Below are 5,579 nucleotides of genomic sequence, written 5' to 3'. Positions count from 1 at the left end.
TGAACAGGCCTGAGGGCATAGAGGAGGGAGTGTTGGAGATGGGAGTGATCTAGAATCAGAGCACTCTGGAATGGGAGCAGCCATAGACACCAGATGTCCGGGGTCCAGGATCAGGGGCCTGGGAGACACGGAGAAGGGAGCATGGCCTCCCTGACCCTGTCCTTGACCCTGCAGAAGGTGACCTCTGTGTGGGCCACCTTAGAGATGGATCCCCAAGGAGTCCAGGAGAGGCTGCAGCAGCAGGTGAGGGGGCCTGAGGGGGAGGGTGTCAGAGGAGGGGGTCTCTCTCCTCACGGTTTGAGGCCTCCCTAAGAGAGGGGTCCCTCCTCCTCCAGCCCAGCTCCTGGAGCCCCAGAGTCTGAAATTCGTGCCCTGGAAGTGACCAGGAGGAGGCCTGGGAGGGATGGGCCCAGGATGAATTCGAGAGCGGAGAGGCAGGGAGCACATACCCTGGGATTTGCCAAAAGCCGCCCCTGGGAGGTGACTGGGGAATTTGGGTGGTCCTGGAGGGTGCAACTGAGGGGAGGCCGCTGAGGGTCCTAGGCTGCTCTCTGTGGGAGTCTGTGGTGGGCAGGAGGCTGGGGTGAAGGGATTTGGGGGAGGGTCCATGGGGGCACCTGAGAGGTGGGACTCATCTCACCACTCCCACCCTGATTTCACAGGGTGTCTTCCCCTTCCTGGGCACGTTCCTCTATCACCTGAAGCTGCTGGACATTGGGATGGAGGATGATCTGGAAGTGAGTGAGACTGGAGGTGGGGCCAGGGAGCAGGATCCTGAGGTTTGGGAGGTGAGAGCCCTGCACTGGTCCCTGAGCTTTCAGTACCTGGCAAACCTTGTACCATGAGAGCCCCATGGCCACCCCTGGGAGCTGGAGAGTCAGGCCCATCTTAGCAATGCCTGAATAGATGTCCCACGTAAGCCCCACACCAGGCTCCTTGGGCTGATGAAGCTCAGAGCTGCCTGCCTGCAGAGCTGCAGGAGGCTGTGTCTGAGCTGCACTCAGACTGCCCTTCAGGCCCTGCCCCTGGAGGAGTGCCATCAGCCCCTGCAAGTGAGGAAGCACTTCTGTGGTCCAGCTGTCCCTTCCTCCCTGAGGCCTCAGTCTCCCCATCTGTCATCAGAGAGGGTGTGCTACATAAGGTCTCTGGCCTCAGCTCCCCTGTCCCTCCCTCTCTGGAGCCCAGAGCCTGGCCCAGTGTCAAGTTCTCTTTGTGGAAGGTCTGCCCTCTGCTGGGCCCTGACGTTCCTGCAGCCTGAGAAGGGGTGGGATGGGGGTTAGTTATGGGCTTAGGGGGCTGTTTCTGATGGATATTGGCTGTCTACCTTCCAGGGAAATCGGGCCAACTTCCAGAAAGGGTGTGAGGTGAGCAGCTGTGGGGAGGGTGGGGAAGTGGAAATCACAGACCTCCCCTAGCAAGACATTCTCTGGTCTCATCCCTTGGGTCAGATCCACAAAACTGGGTATCCCATCACGTTGGTGGGTGCAGGGGGGGCTGGCATCAAGGACACCTTCCTGGATGAGGAACTAATTCAAGCCAATTGTGAGGACAGGCAAGTCCTGAATGGAGTGGGAAGGAAGGATGGTTCCCGAGGGAGCACAGACCCCAGACCAGATCCTCAATCCGCACAAGTCCCTGGCGGGGTTCCCCACCCAAGCCCTGTCTGCATCCTGTCCTTCATCCCAGAAATTCAAAGTCATCAGGGGGATCCAGCTGCTCCAGCAGGCTGCAAATGCGTATGACCTGGAGCCCGAAGAGCGGTTTGGGGCCTGGTTCCAGGCCATGTAGCTCATCAGTGTCCATGAGAGGTGAGGGGGACAGGAATTGGGTGAGGGCAGGGCAGACTCTCTCTGATGGCCAGCTCCAGAGCCTGTGGTCTGGCTCGCTAATCAGCTTCAGAACTCGTAGCATGGTGACGCATGGGGCACTGGGACTCAGCTGCTGGCAGCCTCTGGGAGGGGCACCTGAGGTGTGGCTCCTGGTAGCTCACAGGTCCACTCTGTCCTGTAGCTACTGGGTCTCCTGGTAGTTCACAGGTCCACTGTGTCCTGTAGCTACTGGGTTTCCTGCCAGCTGGAGCTTGCACACCAGAAGGCGAGCAAAATGCGGCTCTTCAAGAGAAAGAGGAACCAGACATCCTCCAGTTTAGGGCCGAGTGAGTGTTGGGACCAGCAGCGATTGAATCCAGGGGCTCAGTACAGCTCCAGGCTAAGCATGGGTCTGGATCCCAGCTCCACTGCTGACCAGGCCTGGGACGGGCCCCTCCCCTCTCCTCTCTGGGATTCAGTTGCATCCTCTGAAATGGGTGATGCTAAGTGATGCCTCCTGCATCAGGGACAAACGGGGTGCTGTTGATGGACTCAGCACACGGCACAGGGTTTGGATCAGAGTGCAGGGGGGCAGGGAGGTGTGCCATGAATCTCGGGGAGGTACCCCAAAATAGTCTGTTTCTTCTCTTCAGCCGCCATGCATTTGGCGATGAGCCGTCACACTCTGGAGACCTCAAGTGCAGCTCCTCCTGACCAGCAGGGACACTGGCGCCCTCGGGGTGTACCGGGCCAGCTCTTCCCACCCTGAGTGAAGGAGGACATCCTAAGACTTTCCCTGGTTGCCCCTAAAGCCCCAGAGGGAGGGCACCACCCCCTCCAACTCCCTGACCTCTGCACCCCAGCGACTGTTAACCCATTGGGGAGGAGTGATATTATTTCTTTACTAGTAAATGGTAGATTTGACTCTTACGTTATATCCTGTTTCTGTCACAGCCTGGATGTTGTGGTGTGGTTCTTTCACTTCTTATGCTCATGTAAATGAGACACAGAATCTCACTTTCCTCCTTGAATTAAGAACTTGTGTTTGGTCACAGCTTATTGTATGTGGCAGAAGGGATGAAGGCCAACCTCCTCCCTGGCTACTGAATGAAACTCTCATGTCCCCCTTCCTCAGAGGACAGGTGCATTTCTGTGTGGTTCACCTGGGCCAGGAGCAGAGACAGCCCCTCAGATCACTCTGGATGTAGAGGTTGGAGGGACTTTCCCAGGCAGAGCAATAACCACTGAAATGTGGGTGTCTTTCAAATAGCACCTACCAGGACCATGTCCTTCCCCAGGACAGTGGCTGTCTTTCTACAGCTTTCCAGGAAGAAGGAATGTTTTTTGCTTCTCTTGTTGAGGTTTCTTTGATCAGATATTGGAACTTGCCATTTTCTAACCAGTCTCTGGATTTGCATCAACACTAATTTAGAAAAAAATGTAAAAAGATAAAAGTTTGCATGTGTAACAGACAAGGACAGAGGAAGACCATGTGCAGATGGACTAAGGGCCCACAGGACATCCCCATCAGGCCGCCTCTAGGGCTCCCTATTCACCCTTCACCTAGATTGGAATCCTCCTGGTATCCTGGCCCATGCCCTTGGATGTCCTTTTCCCGCTCGTTTCATATCCAGAGGGAAAGATTCATGATGCTGCTTTTAAATCTACAACAGGACTTTGTTGCATAAACCTAACTGCTCCCAATGAACTAGGATTTCCAACATCCCTGCACTTCCTTGTATAATTCTTCTTGGGCAGAAATTCCCTAGATGGCCCCCAGCCTCTCTGTCAGAAACATCATGGCCATTCCTCCCCGCCTGGGCGTGATGGATCAGGGGTAAGCTCTGGTTTGCCAGGACAAGAGACCTTAATCCTGTCCACTGAATGACCCACTCTATCCCTTGCTGCCCTGGGTGACATCTGGGCGCATATGGTTCTGAAGTCCCTGGTCTCAGACAATCATTAGTTTACACACTCACTCATGTTGTTACTGACTTGTCCCAAAGGGGATGCTGGGCCTGAGGGAGTAGAGCACATAGCCCCTGGGACGGCTGTGTTCTTTTCCCCAGTCTGTGTTGTGGTTATATGGATTTGTGTTACAGGGATGTGAAACTTTCCTGTTGGGAGTTTTGAAAGATGAGGCAGGAGAGGGGCAGGTATAGAAGTTGGTCCAGCAGGGGAATGCCACCAATCTTAGACACAACAGACACAACCTTACCAATTAAAATGGTGAAATGCTCCCCAGGTGTGTGGTTAACAGACACTGCTCAGAGCTCATGCCGAGAACCCACACGACGACCTGGAGCTAAAGGGTTAGCACTCGGCATTTTGAACATCATGCCCTGGAAACACCCTGTAAGACAAGGGCCATTGTCTTGAATTCCTTAGTACCTCTTCCCCCTCCTTTCTGAAGGCTGCAAGTGTCACCCAGGGAGGCCTTTTCAGTTCAGCCAGAAGCAGAGTAGAAATCCTGGTTCCCACAACCCAGGTCCTTCCTTTCAGGGCACTGCCATCCAGGAAAGAAAGAATTCATACATCCGTGTAGACAACACAAACACACACACTCATATCCCACCCAAATCCCAAGATGCATGAACTACTAAGAGATTAAAAGTGACTTCAGAAACAGATCAAGCAATTGCAAAAGAAGGGTTTCATTAAGATCCTGACTCAAATAAAATGTAAAACCAGGAAATAACCTTGACAAAACTGGGAGAATTTGGATACTGACTAGATAGTTGATTATACGAATGACATTTTTATTTTTGTGTGTGATAACGTTATTGTGTTTGCATTCCAAAAATCCCTCATCTGTAAGAGAAACTGAAATATTTACAGCTGAAATGATGTGCTCTCAGCCATCTCCTCTGGTTAATTCTTGGGGTCTTGGTGTGAAGATAATGAAAGCCAGATGGTATACGAGTTGACAATCTTTGAAGCAAGTAACAGGTTCACAGAGATTGATTTTTCTCTACTCTGAGTTTTAGAGATTTTTGAAAACCTTCAGAACACAATTTTTATAAAAACAGTATACTTGGGGTTCACATTACAATGTTACAAACAAAACATCACAAAAATGCTTCTCCTTCCTGACCTAAGGAAGCTCTCTCTCAGTCTGGCTTCTGTGAATGACCTGATGATGCCACCAATTATTCACTTATCACATGTTTGTTGAGTAATTCCTATGTGCTCTGTGCTGTGTGCAAGGCAAACACATTTCCACGACTCTGGATCTAGTGTGGGAAGGAAGACAATGAGCCTGCTGCCAAGGTTCTCTAAGTGGAAAATAATGCCCCCAGGGCGTATGCTCATTCTGGAGATTCCAAAATCAAAGCTACACAAGTTTGCCAGGTAACAGATAAGAGATACTTAATTCATGATATAGAAATCACATATGTCTGAATTACCATGTGACAATGAAGAGAAAGATTGATGGATTTTATGTTATAATTAGATGCAAGATCATCGTGCTGGCCCCTGGCTGAGTGGTTAAGTTTGGCATGTTCTGCTTTGGTGGCCCAGGTTCAGTTACTAGGCACGGACCTACAATACTCATTAGCAGCCATGCCATGATGGTGACCCACACAAAAAGTAGAGGAAGATTGGCAACAAATGTTAGCTCAGGGTGAATCTTTCTCTGCAAAAAAAAAAAAAAAATTAGATGCAAAATCATAATAAAAATTTATGGAATCGGATTTAATATACATTCAAAGACAAATCTCATTCTAGTAGGTATCATCACTTTATTGAGTGTAAGTTCTAGAAAAAACA

At 51.0% G+C, this 5,579-nt stretch overlaps 1 long non-coding RNA gene across 1 annotated transcript; it reads left to right on the top strand.

Annotated features, from left to right (window-relative positions):
• The first annotated feature begins 660 nt into the window (after positions 1-660).
• On the top strand, positions 661-1,760 carry LOC131403064 (uncharacterized). The gene is made up of 3 exons (XR_009219187.1): positions 661-737; positions 1,332-1,364; positions 1,687-1,760. It is a non-coding gene; the product is annotated as an uncharacterized LOC131403064 (long non-coding RNA).
• Positions 1,761-5,579: the final 3,819 nt, after the last annotated feature.

This window comes from Diceros bicornis, unplaced genomic scaffold (genome assembly GCF_020826845.1).
Source record: "Diceros bicornis minor isolate mBicDic1 unplaced genomic scaffold, mDicBic1.mat.cur scaffold_54_ctg1, whole genome shotgun sequence".
Taxonomy (NCBI): Eukaryota; Metazoa; Chordata; class Mammalia; order Perissodactyla; family Rhinocerotidae; genus Diceros; species Diceros bicornis.
The sequence above is the reverse complement of the archived record's forward strand: the minus strand, read 5'-3'. Positions and strand labels throughout refer to the sequence as shown.